Source organism: Bison bison, unplaced genomic scaffold (assembly GCF_000754665.1).
Source record: "Bison bison bison isolate TAMUID 2011002044 unplaced genomic scaffold, Bison_UMD1.0 scf7180017864203, whole genome shotgun sequence".
In the NCBI taxonomy this organism is placed as follows: domain Eukaryota; kingdom Metazoa; phylum Chordata; class Mammalia; order Artiodactyla; family Bovidae; genus Bison; species Bison bison.
The window spans coordinates 3,656,257-3,662,135 of NW_011494775.1; positions in this window are offsets into that span (position 1 = coordinate 3,656,257).

A 5,879-nucleotide genomic window follows, 5' to 3' on the forward strand; every position below is an offset into this window, starting at 1 on the left:
GGGGGGGGGGGGAGCCCCTCCCCCCCCGGCCACCACGCCTGAGCCCCAGCCCGACCTCAGGATGCAGCCGGCAACGCAGCCTGTGCCGGCAGCTGGGCAGACAACACCCCCTCCTGCTTACTTCTGAGGAGCAACCTTTGCCCTTGGCAGCTGGGCTCTGCCCCGAATAATCCAGACGATTTCGTCAGAAAGCCTATGAGCTTCCTTAAATGACATCTGAGATCTAACACAGTGCCATGGCTCCAACTGGGACCACACTGACAACTACTGTGTGAGTGTGTGTGCGTGCGTGTGCATGTGGACACGTGTGTGTACTGGTCCTCTATATCCATCATTTCATCTACTTCTCATGGCAAGCCTAGGAGGTTGATCATACCCTCCCTATTTTACAGATGAAAAAATTACAACAGAGAGGTGAAGTGTATCCCCCAAGCTATCAGTGTGGAATGGGGTTTGACCTCAACTGTCTATGTCTATAGATGGAGTTCTTCCCATCCCCTCTGCCCTGGGGACTGGCCCCTCCTATGGTATGCACTCCCAAATTTTACTCCAGTGAGACATGGCTTCTTGCCTATTCAACTTCTAGGTCCTATGCAGCTGGCCTGGGGGTATACCCAGAACCCGGATGATAGGCAAACAGAAACACGTATTTAAAACAATCCAGTGGCTTCCCAGGTGGCACAGTGGTAAGGAATCTGCCAACCAGTGCAGGAAGATGTGATAGACTCAGGTTCATTCCTTGGGTCAGGAAGATCCCCTTGAGTAGGAAATGGCAACCCATTCCAGGATTCTTGCCTGGAGAATCCCATGGACAGAGGAGCCGGGCAGGCTACAGTCCACGGGGTCGCAGAAAGTCAGACACGACTGAGCACATAGCACACATGCGCAGTGGGCTTCAAGGACTCACGGGGCGCTTACTCTGAACGAGGCTCAGGCCAGGGCCTCCTGCAAGGACAGGTGAGACGCTGCCTCTGCCCAGCAGTGTGGGTGACCCACAGACTTAGCCACTGTATGGGCAGGGGCTTGGCAGGGGGAGCTGCACCCACGGGCTCACAGTGCTCAGGGAGACTTTCTGGGAGCAGACAACCTACAGCCAGGCTGTGTGGGGAAGGTTGGAATCCTCTAAGCCAAGACAGCCAGGAGACAGGGACGAGTGGCCGGACGGCACACAGGCATCTCTGTCCCAGCCAGGGAAGCTCGCCGTGTCCCTGTGCTGGGAGGTCCGGGTCTGCGGCCTGCTCACAGCCAGGCAGCCACGCCAGCCCTAGCTCTGCCCCATCCCTGCCCCCAGCATGTGGAGCTGTCCATCCATGGGTGTGTTTACCTGGGTCAGGTGACTGTGTTTGGTCCTAGATACAGTTAGCCCTGACAGAGAAAAAAAGGGAAGAAGGAAAGAAGTGAAAAAGGAAAGGGAAGGGATGGGAATAAGAGATGCGCAGTAATTGCCCTCTCTCACTCCATCACATCCCTCAAAACCCTGAGGCCCCACGGCTGGTCTGTTGTTGAGTCTGGCCTTCCTGGAGACGGTAGCAGCCTGGACCAGTCGATTCAGGGTGCTGGTAGCCCCCTTGTTTCCTTCTGTGTCATGCAGGCTGTATCCTCAGTCACCCTGAGTGGTCCAGCTCTCATCAGAGGCCACGGTGGCTGGGGGATGGCATGGCCCATTTATTCTTTAGCAACCATGGTGTTTAATTTTCATGGCCAGGCGCCACTGACCGGTGTTATCTTGGGAGCTGGCCTCAGTGCCGCCTCGAAGCGATCCACCTGAAGGCACTGGGGGTGGGAGGAGGGTCCCAGGCCAACCCTGGCCGAGAAGAAAGGGAAACACTCAATGGCAAAGGGTGAGGCCGCCTTTTCTTTGGCTTTTCTCCCATTTATAACCTGGCCCGTTGTGTTTGCTTCTGGGGGCCCCGATATCAAAATAATATCGCATGACCCTCCTGACAGGCAAGGCAATAAAACTGCTCATTAATCCCGGCCCCCATCACCGCCCCTCCATGCTCCTCAGCAAAGGTGTGTAAATAGACTGGCCTTTCCCTGACCCCTGAAAACCAACCCAGCCGGGCGCCTTTGTCAAACTCAGAGAAAGAATCTCAGAAACTCTCTCTCCATAGACGGCACTTTCCCCTCACTCCCCTGCTCCCACTCAAGTGACCCACCATCACGCACATGTTCACTCACACCCATGCTCACACGTGTATGCACACACCCTCCCACACACGTGCATGTGCTCACTCTCACTCACCTAAGGCAGGAGACTCCAGGCCCTGTGTGTCAGAGGGGGCAAAATCAAGGGACAAGCAGAGAAACATCCACCTTGAACAGAATCAGCCAGGACTCTCTGCTCTATAAGACAGCTTACCTTCCTGCTCAGCAAAGCCCTCCCTGGCCTGTTTCACCCTTTGAATGTGCTTCTTCTGCTAACTCTCCCTTGAGCATGCTTAGAAGGGGCACCCACTGCTTGCCAGAGCCCCCTGGGGCCCAGCACCCACAGCAGAGGGGGCACTGTCACATGTCCTGGCGCACATGCCACAGGTAATGTCGTCACTGGCGACAGGCCACCTGAGTCCTGAGCACAGACCTGGTATTACAAGGTAAAGGTCCCTGTTTGCACTGTGGGTTTATGATGACACTTTGGAGGCTTTCCTGGTGGCGCAAATGGTAAAGAATCTGCTGGGACCTGGGTTTGATCCCTGGGTCAGGAAGAGTCCCTGGAGAAGGGAATGACTACCCAGTCCAGTATTCTTGCCTGGAGAATCCCATGGATCGAGGAGCCTGGTGGGGTTGCAAAGAGTCGGACACGACTGAGTGACTAACATTTTCACTTTTCACTAGGGAGGGCAGAAAGCTCAGAGTCCCAGGACGACACCCTCTGAATCTTCTTGTGTCTAAATCTAGGAAACCGGAGCCACGACCCCAACACAGAAGAACGTGGCCCCAGGATGCAGGCGGCCCAGGTGAGCCGGTCACATGTGCCTTGCTGGCAGGAGTCCCTTCCAGGCTGAGTTCTTGGGCAAGCGACCTTGATCCCAATGACCTGGGATGTCACATGGCCCTCAATTTCCATATACAACCTTCCCACAGATGAGCCTGGCCTCCCGGGCAAGAACCCTGGTCTCCTCCTAGCCAGGCTGATGGCACAGTCCCCACCAACCAACAGGAGGCTGGGCTCCAGGCCTGACCTTCTCGACATGTTCACCTATGCACACCATGCCCAGGCTGGCTGGGAAACCTGATATTTCTGTACCTTGAAACGACAAAGCTTCCTAAGCTTAGGAGAATAAATTAGAGTTGAGTTCAAGGAGGCTCAGCTGCGGCCGATGGGCAAATTGATTTGCTTCCCATCTGGGAGATTAAATTCCACTGCCCCAAAATGGCAGCAGGGTAATGAGCTGTCAGTCAAACACTGCAGAGCTGGGGCCGCGCGCCTAATTGAACCCTGGCAGCTCCTCATTAGGGCCCCTCAGGTCTGAGCTACGGATTCCCACCTTGAGACAGCCTCCGAGCCCCAGAAGAGAAGCCACTTACTTACTTGGTCTTGCCACACAGCTTCTGTAACGAGATGCCACCTTGGGCAAAGGCTGGACCAACTTCAGGGAACTTAGGCTCAGCCAAGTACTTACGACATGCTTGCCAACAGCCACTGATGGCCCCTCCAGGATTTCATTATGAGCAGACCCTAACACCTGGAGGATGCAGACAGCATCCATTGAGGTGACCCCCAGGGAGCCTCACTTTCCAGGGGCCCCTCAGCTGAACCCTCCTCTGCCTCAAGTGTCCCCAGTAACCCCAGGGCTACTCAGAGGGCAGCACCCCGAAACCATCACCATACCCCATCACTTGGCCCTTTCCAGCATGCAAGACTTGCATACACACAGAGGGTTCAATCCTAACACACCTGAGGTGATGGTCGATGTCTCCATTTATAAAATGGTTAAGGATATGAGACCATCCATGAAAGTTTTAAAAGCTGTCTTCGAAGTCGATAAAGGCCTGAGAATGGAGGAAGGCTGGTTGTTCTCTCCAGCTTCACCTTCCACCTCCGCCCCTCTTTATACCTGTCCTGACTCTGTGTCAGGCCAGTCATATCTTGCTTGCAAGACTTGGCATGTGTCAGTTCCTCGGCCCCGAACACATGACTGCTGCCTTTGTGTAACCCTGCTTGACCTTTTGGGTCTCTTCTCTTGCCCTTCCACCTCCTCCAGGAAGCCCTCCTGACCCCATCGTCCGGCTGGGTGTCCTTCCTTGGTGTAGCCTGCACACCCACCAGTGACAGCACTGTACCTGCTGGACAGCTGTCTGGCGCTGACGGCCATCTCCCCATCAGACAGCAAGTACTGTTCATTCACACACACCCCGGGAGCCCTCTGGGCCGAGCACCGCCCTCAGCTCTGATGTACAGCAGTGAGCAGGCAAAGAAGACCCCACCCTCCCTGAGTGCCCTGTGGCATCCTCAGTGCCTTACCCCAGGGAAGAAGAAGGGAAGAGGGACTCTCTCTCAGGGTTGCACAAATCACGGTCAAGCCGAGCCTGCTGGGATCCTCAGAAGCAAGCCAGCAGTCAGAGTGCCTGACTCAGAGGGGAAGAAGGAGGAAGACCCAGGTGCATACGCCCACTCCTGGAGCTCCGGTTCTGGAGCAACACCCTACTGGGTCTCTGGCTCCGTGTGTGCACAGAGAGGCTTCAGAGTCAAGTCTGATGTTGGCACCAGACTTCGGCTGACACCAGCCAGCCGGCCGCACAGCTAACGGCAGCCTGGATCTCGTGGTATCTGCTGTTTCCACTTCCCTGGATCTTGATTTGAAAAGGGTGTGGACATGGAAACTTTCTGGCTAGATGCTAAATCCACAGTATCAATAGACAGGGACAGCAGCGGGAAATGTGTGCAGGAGAAACCTCTGTGTGACGGCGGCCGAGAGCCCTGGCCTGTGTGCCAGTGAGGCTGAGGTCACACCTTTCACAGGCAAGGGTATTAACCTGGGCAGGTGTCCTGGGTGGGCCATGGGCAGCATTTCCTGATGACCCCGACATACATGCCTGAGTCAGGAAGCCTCTCACAGCCCCAGCCCCGGGACAGGACAACAGGCTGCAGCTCAGTCCAAGGCCTGGATCCTGGTCCCATCAGGCTCCCCACCAGCAGAGAGAGGCTGTGATCACAAGCTCATGGCGCTTGTTGGCCCTGGTGAGTCTCCAAATGCCCTGGACAGGACGTGGGTCCGACCCTGAGCTGCTCAGACCACCAGGGCGCAGGGCAGAATCACCTGATGCCAGCCGCTCAAGACCCTGTCTGCCACCTCCACGCTCGGGGGAAACCGCACTAACACCACAACCAGGGATGTGATCATGCACGGAGAAGCGGCAGCAGTATGAATGCTAGGAACACCAAGGAGCCTGCATGCGTCCTCTTGGCAGACCTTCCCAATGACCCTGACAGTGAACAAGCCTATCCCCACACTCTAGGTGAGGCAACTTGCACCAGAGAGGTGCAGTGACTTGGCCAGGCCACACAGTAGGAACCTGGTTGAACAGGATTCAAAACCAGGAGTAAGTCCCTCTCAAGTCAACTCTTGCTCCTTCTAGAACGCCCCACAATGGCCTCATAAGGTGCGTTATCCCATTTCACAGATGAGGAAAACTGAGGATGGGGGCGGGTGGAATCAGCCCCTTCCACGAGGCCATAGAGCCAGGGAGAGGCTGGCCTTGAACGTCCTCCTGGGAAGAGACCGGCTCCAGCGAAGCCTACGCTGACACAGGAAGCAGCACCGACTCTGCTCCTCTGCAGGCCGGGGACCTGGCCGAGGCCTTCCAGTAATTAGTGGGCTCTTGTTAAGACCCAGTCGCGCCGTGCCTGGGCCAGGGCTTGTTTTTGTTCCCAGGCG